General features: G+C 36.0%; 1 long non-coding RNA gene across 1 annotated transcript; it reads right to left on the bottom strand.

Annotated features, from left to right (window-relative positions):
- Positions 1–12499: 12499 nt before the first annotated feature.
- On the bottom strand, positions 12500–13433 carry LOC128294050 (uncharacterized). The gene is made up of 2 exons (XR_008284230.1): positions 13357–13433; positions 12500–12668 (listed from the first exon to the last, which is right to left on the bottom strand). It is a non-coding gene; the product is annotated as an uncharacterized LOC128294050 (long non-coding RNA).
- Between the last annotated feature and the right edge of the window lie 2986 nt (positions 13434–16419).

The raw sequence follows: 16419 nt of genomic DNA, 5'->3' as shown, positions 1-16419 counted from the left end.
TCAGATTGGACATTTCCAACATTTGCAACAGAAGTAGATGGAGCTCTGAAACTCGAATGAGATCTAGCACGGTCTCTACTCGAAAGTCTAACATTAGTCTTTAAACGGCTATAATCGTCTCAGAATTTCTTTGACATAGACTAAAATGATTTACTTGCGGATCTCTTTCTCACATCTCTAGCTTCTGAGTTGGCTTTTCTTTTCTTTTTCTTGAGCTCTTCAGCTTTACACACTCGTTCAACAAGCACAAAAAAATCTTTTATTTCCAGAATCCCGTCTAACAATTTGACGTCTTCATTCAAACCATCCACAAATATCTTGCACATAATTACTTCAGTCGAGACACATTCTCGTGCATACTGGCTCAATTTCAAAAATTCTTGCTCGTATTCTATAACAGACATACGGGCCTGTTTTAACTCAAGAAACTCTTTGCATTTTTGATTGATGAATCTTTGACTGATGTATTTCTTCTAGAATTCAGCTTGGAAGAAATCTCAGGTGACTCGATCTTTCAGAACCACAGATATCAATGTCTTCCACCAATGATACGCCGTATCTCTCAGAAGCGAAACGACACACTTAAGGCATTCGTCGAGAGGACATGACATTTCATCAAACACCCGTATTGTATTCTCAAGCCAAAACTTAGCTCTCTTAGCATCATCATTAGTAGTAGCACAGCACTCGTCTGCCCTATATTTTCTAATTTTATCGACAAGAGGCTTACTCAACTGAATTGGATTAGACTTGCAGAGGATTGAGCAGGGGTGAAGGTTTTGGAACAGCCGGATTAGTTCTCATATATTGAGTGAACTAATCGTTCATCATTTGGTAAAAGGCATGCTTAGCCTCTCCCTCGTGGCTATTAGTAGCAGTTATAGAGTCAGATGGTGTTGTCCCTTGAGCGGGAGCAGGCGTGTTACTTTCAACATTGTCAGCTATGGCTCGTTTGGGATCCATTTACTATATAAAAACACATTTTCACTGTCAGCATTCATCACACATCGCAGTTCATATATGTGGCGTGTATAGCTAGACTCACATATGCTACGTTAGTCCTAGAATCGACTACATTATAGCTCTGATACCAACCAAATGCAACACCCCTAACCCGTATTCGACGCCGGACTAGGGTTAAAAGACATTACCAGATTTCGCATTCATTTCAAAAACATCATAGCATCACAGTAAAAAATCAACATAAAGTCCATTTTCTTAGGTCAACGAGACCTTAAACATGATTTAGAAAAAGGTCGGGACTAAACCGAGCAGATACAAAATTTTTCAAAACTTAAACATTTTTCTGAGTTACAAAGATCACACGTCCGTATGAATAGGCCGTGTGCCTCACACGACATTAGACACGCCCGTGTGTCTAGGCCGTGGAAAAACAGAGCATACATACTGACTTGTCCATACGGCCACATGACACGCCCGTGTGCCAGGCCATGTGAAAATTAGGGAGGCCACTAACTTGGATCACACAGCTGACCACACGCCCATATGCCTACCCGTGTGCCACACACGACCGATAGACATGCTCGTGTGTCTAGGCCGTGTCAAAATTGTAGGGTATACTGACTTTAAATCGTAGGGTACCCTAGGGAACACACGGCTATGTAACATAACCGTGTGTCGCACACAGTTGAAACACACGCCCATGTGTCTGCCCGTGTGGACAAAAATAGCCTATTTGCAAAGCCAAATTTGCCACCCATTAAGGGTCCTCCCTACAAACAACAAATAGGTAACAATTGCATCACAAATTCAACCAATTTCATGCTTACATTCAAACCAAAACATACCAAATCATATGATTCATAATCTCAATTTACTTCATACATTCACATGCCAAAATCTTACCAAATTGACCAATTCTATTAACCATTCATGAAATCATTATATTGAACATATTGCATCTCATAGCTTATACTCAAAGCTCATTCATAATCACAACCAAATCCAAGCCATATTACATGGCTAATATTCACAACTCAAAAACATAATGAAATACTTCAAGCCTATAATTTCATACTTCAATTTACATTTTCAAAAGGTACCAAAATAGAGTTCGATAGGGTGATGATAATCCTCGATGATCCCCGAGCTCCCAGTAGCTTCGATAATCTATAAAACAGTTGAAAACACACACAAATAAACTCATCACATAACACATTTCTAAACCATTTCTTTTATGTAGTTCATGGAAAAATATAACCACATATCTATCATTCTTATATAGCTCAATTGTTCATAATTCAAATACATATGCATATCTCATTCTCAAATAACTCATACATATTTCATATGTCTACATATATACATATGCTTACCTTTCATTCTCAATCTTAATATACATTTCAAACGTACCTGAATCGGATACAAGTTCATATAATCATTTATTTTCTCGGAATGCCCGTTGAATAGTTTGAAATCAAATAGGATACGCGGATAGCTCGGAAAGCTCATACAATGCCAACTCCCAGACTGGTCTTACATGTAATCAAATATCGATGGCACTTTCCCAGACAGGATCTTACATGAAATCAAATAAGATGCCGATGTCCCAGACATGGTCTTACACGTAACTCTAAAGTCGATGCCTGTAACAGTCCGATTTTGACTGTGACAGCCCTAAAGTGACCCTAGTCGGAAAGCGGTTTCGGGACCGCTAAACCGAGTCACCAAATTATTTGAATGTGATATTTATTGTCTAAAATATGTGAATGTGAATGTGCGAAAATTTTTAAGCTTCGATTTAGTTAATTGCATGTGAATGGAGTACATAGGACTTATGTGAGAAAAATTAGAAATGTGCTAGGCAAATGTAAAGTGGCCTAATAATGCATGTTATAAAAATGGTGGGTTTGCATGTCAAATTGCCCAATATTTGAGCTAATGGCCGGCCATGCTATGAGTGGAAACATGTCACAAACATGTTATGTAGTGATGTATGTTAGGAACAATAAAATAATGTGTATGGGTAATAAAGAAATGGAAAAAGGAAAAGAAAGGAGAGATTGTTTCTCCCCCTCCCCATTGCCGTGAAGGTAAGAAAAAAAAAAAAAATGTCCATCTTTCTTCATAGCTCTTGGCCGAATGTTCTAAGGAAGAGAAAAACAAGTTGTGTTCTTTGGTTTTCTTGGCGAATTGAAAGGAAGAAGAAGGGAGTGAAGCAATCGGTCATCTTAGGTCACTATTAAGGTAAGGAAGATTGTACTAGCTCTTGAAACTTTAGTTGATATCAAGTGATTTTTGAAAACCCATGTTGAAATTGTGATTTTGGAATAAGTAAGGTTTTCGGCTAGAGAGATTAATAAGGGTGATGGTCGTGTTTCATGCTAAATCTAGATGAACAATGGTAGTTTGCTTACATCTTGATGATTATGAGTTCCTTTCTTGGTTCTACCTTATATCCATAAAGTATATTTTTATTTGGTGTTGTTGGAAGTATCGGCCATGGTATATCCATAAGTATGACTTATGCTTATTGCATGGTAGGTAAGATTCATGTTTTAGATATATGTTTATATTTGGTTATAATCAACTTTGTGATTCGGCTCTTGCACATATATATATATATATGTGATTGCACACGATGTATTGGTATGACCTATATATTATCTCAAGGTATATATTTACATATGATGGTGTTTCGGTTATGGAGTAAATGATGGATGCGTATTGAGTTATAATATGTAATGCATTAGTTAGTAAAATGTATGCCATTTATGTGTGGTATTAAGTATATAATCGGCCTCAACATAGACATGCATATTCGGCCATAGGAAGAAGATTGGGGTTGCATGTATTCGGTTAGAGGCAAGCATATTGATGCTTTTATCTTGGCTTAAAAAAATTCGGCCAAGGGGGAATATTAGCTAAAATGTTGAGTTTGATTCGGGATTCCATATATATATGTGACTCTAATGCCTAAAGTATATATGGGCTAAGTACCTTGAGGTTTCCTTTTTGATGTCGAATGAATCATATTAAATTGCTTGATGTGATTAAAAATGCATATGACCATTGTGTAGTTGAGCTAGAAGGTGGCCATATGACCTATCAAACTCCTTGTCATATTCGGCCATAAGCTAGCATAATGAGACTTTAATAAGTTAAATTTGTTTGAATTAGCTCAAGAGCTTAGAGGGCCACAGTTGGATAAGGGAAAGGAAAAAGTTATCGAATAGCCGCCGAAAACGTTCGACCACATCCGAGGTAAGTTTTCGAGTAATGGAACTTAGATTATGATTTGATTAGATCATGTTTTAAGCAAATCAAAATCATGCTCTTTGTATGTGGCTATTAAGCTGAAATTTGTAAGTGTGATAAGTGTCTTGTGTTTGAGCTTTGATAATGAAAATGAAATATGAATGTGTCATGATTTATTGATAAATGTGCATGGATATTCGAAGGATGACCGGGCTAAGTCCCGAAGGCTTTGTGCTAAGTGACTATATCCGGACTAAGATCCGAAGGCATTTGTGCGAGTTACTAATCCCGGGCTAAGCCCGAAGGCATTGGTGTGAGTTACCAAATCCGGGTTAAGTCCCGAAGGCATTTGTGCGAGTTACTATAACCGGGCTATGTCCCTAAGGCATTTGAACGAGTAGCTATATCTGGTTAAATTCCGAAGGTACGTGATTCGGGAATGAATGATCTTGCTGTAAAAATTTCAGTTATTACGCTTGTAAAATCTCAACAATGAGGTATGTTTCGTATGTGCTTTGGAATAGTTGATTCCCTTCGAATAATATTCGCTCAGTTGATAAATGAGCTACCGGCCTTTGGCTAAGTTGATCTTTGTGTATGAATATAAGGGTTGGTAATGTGAAGTAAGTATGATATTGAGAATTTGTACATATGAAATTATCTGTTTAGCTACATGAATGCTATACTTTGGTTGTGACTAAATTCATGACTCAAACTTACTAAGCATTAAATGCTTACTCCGTTTCTTGATTCTCTGTTTTATAGATTTTGGTTCGTCACCATCGGACTCGGATTTTGAAGTCGAAGTCGTCCACACTATCAAAGCTCCTTTTGGTATACTTTTGGCTGAACTTTGAAATGGCATGTATAGGACTACCCCTTTTTGTTGTGGGTCATGGACCCCTTTGGATTTGTATAATTTTGGATAGCCATGCGAAAATGGCTTATATATGTTTTGAGCATAATGTTATAATCATATGGTATGGATATGGTTATTGAGAGGTGTGGATATGCTTGGCAAGGAATGGCCATTGGAATGGTTAGTCACTATCATAACTTGTGCTATTTATGCTAAAAGGGCTAGTTGAATCATGGAAGCTATGAAGTAGGTAAAGTCTACCTTAAAGGCAGATGCTGACAGCAGCAGTGATGTAGATTTGAAAAATTACTAAAAATAGTAGGAATGGAATTAAATAGTGAATAAATTATGTAAACGAACCTTGATGAATCTATGTTCATAGGAAAGAAATGAAAAGATCATATGAACAGTATGTTAAGAGATATTTAAGTTTTCGTGAGACAGGGCCAGAACGGTTTTTGGAGTCCCTGTTCCGACTTTAGAAATTCATTATAAATTTACCAGAGATAATTAGAAGTCATGCCATATATGTACAGATTCCTTTTCGAGTCTAGTTTCTGTAGAAACAAACAGCATAAGTATTGAAGCCCTGTACAGGGAGATATCCAAGTCGTAATGCGCAAAGGTCAGTGTAGTCGATCCCTGTAACATGGGAGACTTTAACTAATAAACTGTACTAATTGGCCTGACCAAAAATTCTAGAAAAAAAATAGTAGATGCATATATGAGCCTAGTTTCAGGGAAAAATCACGAAACTGATTTTCGAGTTGTGGAACTCAAAATATGATTTTTAAGGTGACAGTGACACAGTTAGCCAGCTGTCTGGAAATTTTTAAAATGAACTGTGCAAGTAAGTGGATTAAGCCCGTTAACCCCTCGTGTCCGACTCCAGCGACGGTCTCGGATACGGGGTGTTACATTGACCCTAGTCGAAATAGTGGTTTCGGGACCACAAATTCGAGTCCAAAAAATATTTTAATATTATTTTCTGTGTCTGTGTTATGTGAATTTACATCTGTGAAAATTTATGTGATTTAATTTGTCTGTTTCTATGCTTAATTATGAAAAAGGATTAAATCGCGTAAAGTGTAAAAGTTGAGTGCTAGATGCTAAAGCATCTATTTGGCTTGGCTTTTAAAATAAAGGTCCTTGCATGTCAATTGGACCATTTTACTAATGCATGGAAAAATATGGACATGAGTTGGTAGAAATTAATGTTATGTCATTAAGGGTAAAATGGTAAAAGGTGATTATAATGTTATAATAATAAAATGAAAACATGAAATTGGCCATATTATCATGCATATAGCTGAAAATCAAAGAAAAAGAAAAATAAAAAGGAGAAAGCCATTTTATGTTTCAGCCCTTTGATTGCTTGATTAAGGTACGGTTTTAACTCGGTTTTTTTATAATTTCTACGTTTCTGTGATCGTTGCTTCGTGTTCTTCAAAACCCATGTTTGAATTTCTGATTTTTTTGAAGATTATAAAATGTGCCATTGATGATTATATGAGCTTTGTAATGTTTTTATATGGATTATGAAAGATATAGTTGAGATTATCATGTTTTATCTTTGGATTTTTGATAAAATTGAGCTATTTGGGTTAAATTTTGAAAATAAGGTTTAGAAGGACTAAATTGCAAATTGAACATGTTGTATGGGCTTATATAGAAGCCACTAAAATTCAGCTAGCCCTTTTTGCAAAGAAATACTGGTGATTTTGTGAAAAATGGACTAAATTGTCAAAGTGTAAAAATGTAAGGGCTAAAATGTAAAGTTCCCTAAATATTTGTTCATGGGTTATATTGAATGAAATGAATGGTTGAATGGTTGAATTTGTATTGTATTAGATCAAGAACAAAGAAAATCGGACTTAGATCGGGGAAGTCCAAAATAGTTGAATAGACGACTCGTTTTATCCGAAATCCATCTGAGGTAAGTCAAATTACAGTTACGTGTTAATTGAAATAAAATTTACACATATAAACTGTATTCTGTATTGGATGGCCTTGAGTGCCTGATGAATATCTTTGGAGTACAGTATGATAATATGTTAATATCTGAAAAGCTCTATATGTTTCTAAGAAAAGTTGACATCTGTCTGAGACATTGTGTAAGACCGTGTCTGGGACACAGGCCTCGATTGAGATTTACTATAAGACCATGTCTAGGACATCAGCATCGTATCTGATTTTGTGTAAGACCCTGTCTGGGACAGAGGCATTGATATTGAATTACATGTAAGACCAAGTCCGGGACATTGGCATTGTACTTGTTTATGAGCATCTGTGTTGTTTCTGACCCGTCTGATGATAGCGTACAAAATCTGAGATTGAATATGAAATGTATTACTTATGGAGGTACGTTTGTATCGTACTAAATTTCTAAATATGAAAAACTTTGTCTTTGTGAAATATGTATGGAAATGAAGCATGACATATATGCAAACAAAGGAGCATGGTTAAGTTTATGAATTATTCTATGAAATGGTTATGAATCTATATGGTTGAATTGTACCATATGCTTTAGTAGTTAGACCAATTGTATTTGGCTTAGTAAGATCTTTGTAGCTTACTCTATGTGTTTACTGTCTGTTTTACAGTTATCGTAGCTACTAAAGGCTCGGGGATAGTTGAGGATTGTCACCACACTATCGATCTCATTTTGGTACTTTTGAAAGTGTAAATATTTTAAAGTATGGCATGTATAAGCTAGAAGGTCTTTGTATATAAGTTTGATGTATATATATTATGCCATGAGAGTTGGCTAACAAATGAAATGTTGTATATAGTTTTGGTATTTGGTTGATGGTGCCAAATGGTGTATGGTTGTAGTGTTTATGAGCCAATATGTTTTTGTATGGAATTGGTGGAACATTTTAGGTACAAATGTTGTTTATTATGGCTTGTAGGGATGACCTTTAAAAAGGGTGACAATTTGGCTTAAATCAAGCCTGCATCATGCCATACAGTCAGGGGCCACGGACGTGTCATGTGGCCGTGGGCTAAAGTCAGTAGCTAGCTAAGTATCACACGGCTGCAGCACACGGGCGTGTTTGTTGGCCGTGGGTGAAAGTCAGTATGCATGCTCTGTTTTCGCACAGCTAGTTCACAAGGGTGTGTCTGATGCCCGTGTGACGCACACAGCCTGGACGCATGGGCGTTTGACCTCAACAGAATTGAAAAATTTTCTATGTTCTGAATTTTATGAATGTGTTCCGTTTAGCTCTAACCATTCTTAAACGTATGTTTTAGGTTTTGTAGACCATCTTAAGAGATGATTGCTTATGAAATGATGTTAAATAATATTTGTAATTCTGAATTGGTCTGAAATGTTCTGTCTGTCTGTAATGCCTTGTAACCCTAATTCGATGCTGGTTAGGGGTTAGGGGTGTTACAATGCCAATGTCCCATACATGGTCTTACACGAAATCACATATCGAAAATCCTATGTCATGACATATGTATCCTAGCTATTCCTATGGTTCGTATGGGACTTTTCGGATGCCGTCACATTATTGGAACTTTCTCGGATTTCATATATTCAGTTCTCATATCCATTCACCATAATTCATATATCATATAAGCAATATAATTCATTTTAACACATTTATTTATATATCGACTTACCTCGTATGGATTCGAACGGATGGAATCGACTACTTGACGGCTTTTGACTTTCCTCGATCTAATTCAGTTTTCTTTGGTTCTTGATCTATTCAAATTGAACTCTTTTATTCAACAAATTGTTCAATTCAATCCATATACACATATTTAGGTCATTTTACAAATTAGCCCTCATATTTTCACTTTTTAACACTTTAGTCCCTAATTCATAAAATTACAAAATACACAAAATTTCTTTATACACAAGTTAGGCCGAATATTCATGTAGATCATATACGCGCATATATTTCATTTATTTCACATTTTAGTCCCTCAAAATCTTATTTTCACAATTTAGCCCAAATTACTCAAATTCATCAAAAATCTCAATACAAAACATATGTATCTATCATCAAGCTTCCATATTTCATCAACTAACATTACAAAACTCTCCAAATCAACAATGGCATAACTCAAAATCATAATCAAATTCAGAAATTGAGGCATGGGCTTGAAAGATTACGAAGCAACGACCACAAAAATGTAGAAATTATCAAAAACCGAGCAAAACACATACCTAAATCAAAGAGGACCAAGGCCGAACACTAAACAAGCTTTTATCTTTTCTTTTCCTTTGATTTTCGGCAAGGATGAACACAAAAAATGACTAATATCATGCTTTTGTTTTATTTTAATTATCATATTAACCAAATACCAAATTTACCATTTGTTATAAAACCATTTAATCATTAAACATAAGGCCATTTATGTCAATTAATCTTTTCAATGGCATAATAGCAACATAAGGACCTTAAAATTAAAAAGCCATAGCAAATAGGCACTTTTAACATATAACATGCAACTTTTACATTTTACTCGATTAGGTCCTTTTTATCAAATTAAACACACAAATGATCAAATTTTCAAATGAAACTTTCACAGATATCAATTCACATATAATAATAATGAAAAAAATATTATTAAAATATTTTTTTGACTCAAATTTGTGGTCTCGAAACTACTATTCCGACTAGGGTCTAAACCGGGCTGTTACACAATCTTACAGAAGTCTAAAACTACAACAAACGAAGCCTTTCTTACCTTAACCGAACGAGGAGCATTGAAATACCAAAAGCAAATATACAAATAAATGATTGAAGAATAGAGTAGGGGAACGAACAAAAGAAGACACAAGAAAGGAAAAGGGAGAGGAAACTAATGTCAGAGAAAGAAAAAATTTGAGAAAAGAAAAATAAAATAAAATAGTTAACAATTAAAAACCCACAATATCTCAACCCCCCCATTATCCCATTAACTCTCAACTATTTCAGAATTTCATTTTGACCGAACCTCTATCACACAACCGAAGCAAAAATCATCATTCACACTTACACAGAAATTCAAATACGGGACCCTAGGACAAGCTAACACCTTACCACTTGAACCAGCAGGTCATACTGATATGAATTTATGAAAAATAAGATATAAGCTAAACCACCAAGGTTAAGGCTAGGATAAAAATAACATATTTTTGAAAAATGAGACTTGAACCCAAGACCTCAAACACACACTCAATTCACTTAACCACTGAAGCAAATACTTAATTGTAACAGATTTTACAAAAACAAAAATAAATAATTCAGGGCGTTACAAGTTCATATGGTATTGTTATGTTTATTTATGAAATGTTTGTATATGAATGTATATGGTAAAATGTTAGTAAACTTGTATTGATAAGGTGAGAATGGTAGTAATCAGTAAAAAGAAATTTTTGTTATGTATATGGAGCCTAAATGAACAAAGGATACAATTGGCATGTCAATAGGGGTATTTGTGCACCGTATGGGAAAAAAAGGTGATGGAGTGAAGATGAAGAAAGCTTACTAAAGGTTTTTAGGATTCTGCATTTGTTGCAAATTTCCAATTTAATCTCTTTGTAGATTTTGGTGTGCTATCATAGCCTACAGGCTTTGCACTATGTGCATCTGGCGTGTTATTGGTTGGAAAGCTCTTATGAGTAAACTAATGTCTTATCGGGGGAGAATACTTAGACTACAAGGTTTTCACTATATGCATCTAGCATGTTATTGATTGGAAAGCTCTTATGAGCAATCTGGCATGTTATCGGATGATTACTGGCGTATTCCTTACTGTTCATGTGGAGCCGTATGGCTGAATGTTTCTAAATTAGAATGTGTTGACTTAATGATTTATTCGAATTGAAATAAGGTATAATTGGGTGATGAATAGTTTGAGATGCGCTATATGTTTTAATGCAATGCACTCATATTTTACATGTAAAATGTGTTGGTGAGATAAAAAATTAATTAAGTGTTATAAATGTATGAATTTTCTTCGAGGTGAGTTTAATTTTTTTAAACCTATGTACTTATTAAGCATATCTAATGCTTACTCCATTTATCTTTTCCTTTCCCTGTTGAGATTTTGGCGAAACTTAGCAGGTAGATTGGTCCACAACTCACACTATCTAGCTTATGCTTCAGTAGAATTATTTTAACTTTGCACCAGGTCAAGTGGCATGTATTTATGGTTTATTTGGTGACAATGCATATGAAATAAATGATGATGTTTTGAACATTGTGTATATATATATATATATGCACTTTTGTGATAATTGTTCAATGCTGGCGTAGACTATTAATACACTTAAAATAGAAATAATTGTGTGTATTAGAAATGTTAATTCATTTGATTAATTGGCGGACTTATAAAAGTGGATTATTCGGGCGAATAATAATATAATAAAATGTGCAGTGGATAGTCATTTGGTGAATAAGCTCGAGTGGTCACTTTTTTGACTGATCACCTTGGCACATTTTGTTTAAAAGTATTCATACAGAATTATAAAATACTGAATGTAACACCCCACACCCATACCCTTCGCCGGGACGGAATACAAGGCATTACGTAACTTTAAACTCATGCTTGCAAACATTGCTGAGTCACTAAAAATTTGCTCAAATTGAAAATTTTTCAATTTGTACTTCAAAATTTTTATTATGAGCTTACAAGCCCTAAATCGACCATTGAAAACTATTCAGGATCAGCCCAAGCCCTTAAACCATCTATAGAAAATTTGTCATTGAAACAAGGCACACGCCCGTGTGGAAGGGTAACACGCCTGTGTGGCTATTTCGACATGGCCATGTGATGGCCTGTGTGGCTCACACAGCCTAAGCAATGTAGGGACACACCCGTGTCCTCCACTCGTGTGGAATTTATTCTAAATGCACACCTACAGGGGTTTTCACACGGCCTGGCACATGCCTGTGTCCCTGCCCGAGTCCTTCACACGGCCATGACACGCCCGTGTCCTAGCCCGTGTGCAAAAACATGGACATTCTATTTTTGACGTTAGCATCCCCAAAATGCCACACAGCCAAGGCACACGCCAATGTGCTAGGCTGTGTCCATCACACGGCTGAGACACACGGCCGTTTTATGCTCGTGTGTTTACTATCATGCATACTGACTTGAAATCTATACATACAGGGGACACACGGCCGAACCACATGCCCATAGGGTAGACCGTGTGTCACATACGGCCTAGAAACACGCCCGTGTGTCTACCCGTCTGGAAAATATAAGGCTATTTACCAAGCCTCTTTGCCACCCTTACTTACACAACCTACACATTAACAACCAAAGCCAATACGAGGCTATCTCATGCAACCAAATCAGCCACAATAAACAACGTTTCATGAGTGCATTTTACTCATCTATGAAGATAACATCTTTGTACATAAATCAAAATGAATATTAACCATCATTCGAGGCTTAATACAAAATGAGAGATTTATCCCAAGCCAACACATTTGGCCAAATTGATAATGACACAAAACACAAGTCTAGTTCCCTATACATGCCATATTCAAAAATATAAATCAAACTATACCGAATGCTTCGATTGATAGTGTGATCGATATCTCTGACTTCTAATGATCCTTGAGCTAGGTAGGCGGCACTATAGGAAAATGGAAAGAAAACAGAGTAAGCATATAGGTTAGTAAGTTGCACATAAATAAGTATCCAACAACAACTTTACCATTTATCAACAAGCTCATGATACAAAAGAGGGCATAAGCATAACTTACTCATCACTATCCATACAAATCACATAGCACATACCTTGAGCTCACATTTTATACATACCAATTAGGTATCTGTACCACTCACAACACAATTATACTTTTCTCATTAACTTAAGTTCATAACTTTTGTCGTCAAACCATTCAGAACACTATCGGATATTCATTAAGGCTCAAACGTGAGTAAGGTGCTGATGCCATGTCCCGGACATGGTCTTCCACAAGCTATAGAATATCTGTGCCAATGCCATGTCCCGGACATGGTCTTACACTGACACATCTCGTAGTCGATGCATGTCCCAGACATGTCTTACACTGGTCTTACACTGGCTCTCATAGTGTGGTCGATTCATGTCCTAGACATGTCTTACACTAGCTCACAATAACCCATATGTCATGGCATGAATATCTAATTTATTTCCTAGGTTCAAACGGGAACTCTGCTATCTCTATTACCATCATGCTTTCTCAATTCCACAATCAAGCAATTCATGCTATATTAAATTCAAGTACAATTCAATACATACATTAGCAATGTAGTTGTATTATTTACATACAACTTACCTCGGATTACAAAATATGGCAACAAGTCGATTTAGTCGATTTGCTAGGTTTTCCCCCGGTCTAGGTTCGGATTTGGTATTTCTTGATCTATAAAAACAAAAAGTCACAAATTTAACCACTTCATCTATATAGGTATTCAATGACCTATATTTGGGCAAAATGACCATTTTGCCCCTACACTTTTGCAAAATGACTATTTTACCTTTATGTCCGAAAATTGATTTTTATCGAATTTCTTCACATCTTAAGCTTAGCTGGACCCTTTTTACTCTTATAGCAACTCCAAATTTCCACTATTTCACATACTTAGCATCTATTTTACAACTTATACAATATAGTCCTTTTAGGTGTTTTCATGCTAACACATTTCACAAAAGTTGTTCATAACACACCCAAGACTTATTTTCTTCCATAAAAACTCAGCAAACATTACAAATACTTTCATGTAAAAACCCTAAAATCTGAATCATTTTGCAAAATAGTACCCTCATTTGATAGCTTATGTGACAACCCAAAATTGACCCTAGTCGGGAAGTGGTTTCGGGACCGCTAAACCGAGTCACCAAAATATTTGAACGTAATATTTATTGTCTAGAATATGCATTTATGAATGTGTGAAAATTTCAAGCTTCGATTTAGTCGATTGCATGTGAATTCAGTTATTAGGACTTGTGTGACACTTTTGAAATGTGATAGGCTAATCTATAAGGACCTAATAGTGCATGTAATCAAAAGGAGGACTTGCATGTCAAATCTCCCCTAATAGCTAGTGGCCGCCATGACAAGGATTATGGGCAAAACATGTCATAGACATGTTATGTTGGTGCATCATGGGAGGAAAAAAATAAATTAATGGTTATGGGTAATAAAGAAATGGAAAAGAAAAAAAAAAGGGGGGAATGTGTGAGTGTTACCCCCATTGCCGTGAGTTGAAGAAAAAGAAAAGAAAATTTTGTTCATCCTTTTTCATTTCTTTGAGCTGAAAATTCTAAGGAAGAAGGGAGGAGTTTTTGCTTCATGCTTGGTTTGGAAGAGGATTAGGAGGAGGTTTGGCCATACTTGTATCTAGATTAAGGTATGTTGAGGTTGTGCCATGAGATTCATGCATGTTTTTAGTTGCTATCTTGAGTTCTAATTAGCCCATGGTTCAAATCTTTTCTATGTCATGGGAATGATGTTCGGCCAAGGTGGATTTTGTGTTAATGCCATTGCATGCTAAATATGAAGCTTGTTGATGATATATGTGATGGTGGGTTGATAACTTTTGGATTTTCTTTTTAGCATTTTTGAGTGAGACATTAAGTTCTTTGTTTCACCATGACCAAAATTGAAATGGTATGGTGTTGTGAAGTATTCGGCCATGGTATATCCATAAGAATGATTTATGCTTATTGCATGGTAGGTAAGATTTGTGTTTTTGGATATATGTTTATATTTGGTTATGATCAACTTGAGATTCGGCCCTTGCACCTATATGTATATATGTTTGCACATGATGTATTGGTATGACATATATACTATCTCAAGGTATATATTTACTTATGATGATGTTTCGGTTATGAAGTAAATGATAGATGTGTATTGAACTACAATATGTAATGCATTAGTTAGTAAAATGTATGCCGTTCATGTGTGGTATTAAACATGTAATTGGCCTCAACATCAACATGCATAATCGGCCACATGAATGAGTACATAGGTTGATGTGTTGTTCGCCATAAGTAAGCATGTTGAAGGCTTTATCTCGACCTAGAAAATTCGCTAAGGAGAGTACTAACTAATGTGTTGAGTTTGATGCATGATTTCACATGTATGTGACTTTAATGTCTAATGTATAAGTGTGGGCTAAGTGCCTTGTGTTCCTCTTTTCGATGCTCAAATGATTAAATCGATTTATTTATTTAATTAAGCTCAAGAGCAAAGGGGATCCAAATCCGATAAAGGGAAGGAAAAAGTGGTCGAATAGCCATCGAAATCGCTCGACAACATCCGAGGTAAGTTCTTGAGTAATAGAGCTTAAATTATGATTGGATTAGATCATGTTTTAAGCAAATCAAATCATGCTCTTTGTGTGTGGATATTGAGCCAAATTTGCAAGAGTGATAAGTGTATTGTGTTTGAGTTTTGCTAATGAAAATGAAATGCGAATGTGTCATGATTTAGTGTTAAATGTGCATGGTTATTCGAATGATGTCCGGCTAAGTCCCAAGGCTTTGTGCTAAGTGACCATATTCGACTAAGATCCAAGGCATTTGTGCGAGTTCCCAAATCGGTTAAGTCCCAAGGCATTTGTGCGAGCTATTATAACCGAGCTATGTCCCAAGGCTTTTGAGCGAAGTCGCTATATCCGGATAAAATCCAAGGTACGTGATTCGGGAATGAGCAATCTTGCTGTAAAATTTCAGTTAATACGCTTGCAAAATTCCAGCAATGACGTATGTTTCAGTATGTGCTTTGAATTAGTTGAGCCCTTACAAATAAGTATTCGCCGCTTGATAAACGAGCTACCGCCTTTGGCTAAGTTGATCTTTTGTGTATGAACATAAGGGTTGGTAATGTGAAGTAAGTATGATATTGAGAATGTGTGCATATGAAATTATCCGCTTAGCTATATGAATGCTATGCTTTTGTTGTGCTGGAATCCCTTGCTCAAAACTTACTAAGCATAAATTGCTTACTCCGCTTTCTTTGTTCTCTGCTTTATAGATTTTGGCTCGTCACCTATCGGACTCGGGATTTTTGGAAGTCAAGTCTCCCACACTATCAAAGCCCCTTTGGTACAATTTTGGTTGAGATTTGAAATGGCATGTATAGGACTACCCTTCGTTGTTTTTCAAGTACTTTTGTGATGTATGTGTGTACAGCCATGCGAAAATGGCTCGTAGAAGTGGAGTATGGCATTAGACCATTTGTGTTTATGTATATATATATGGTTTCATGATGTGACTATGGACTGGAATGGAAGTGTTGGGCAATGATCAGCCCTTGGAATGGCTAAATATGATCATATGTGGACCTATGTATGACAAAACTCTAGTTGGTCCATGGAAACCACGAAATAGG

The sequence above is a fragment of the Gossypium arboreum genome, chromosome 6 (assembly GCF_025698485.1).
Source record: "Gossypium arboreum isolate Shixiya-1 chromosome 6, ASM2569848v2, whole genome shotgun sequence".
NCBI lineage: Eukaryota > Viridiplantae > Streptophyta > Magnoliopsida > Malvales > Malvaceae > Gossypium > Gossypium arboreum.
This window is presented reverse-complemented; position numbering and strand designations above follow the sequence as displayed.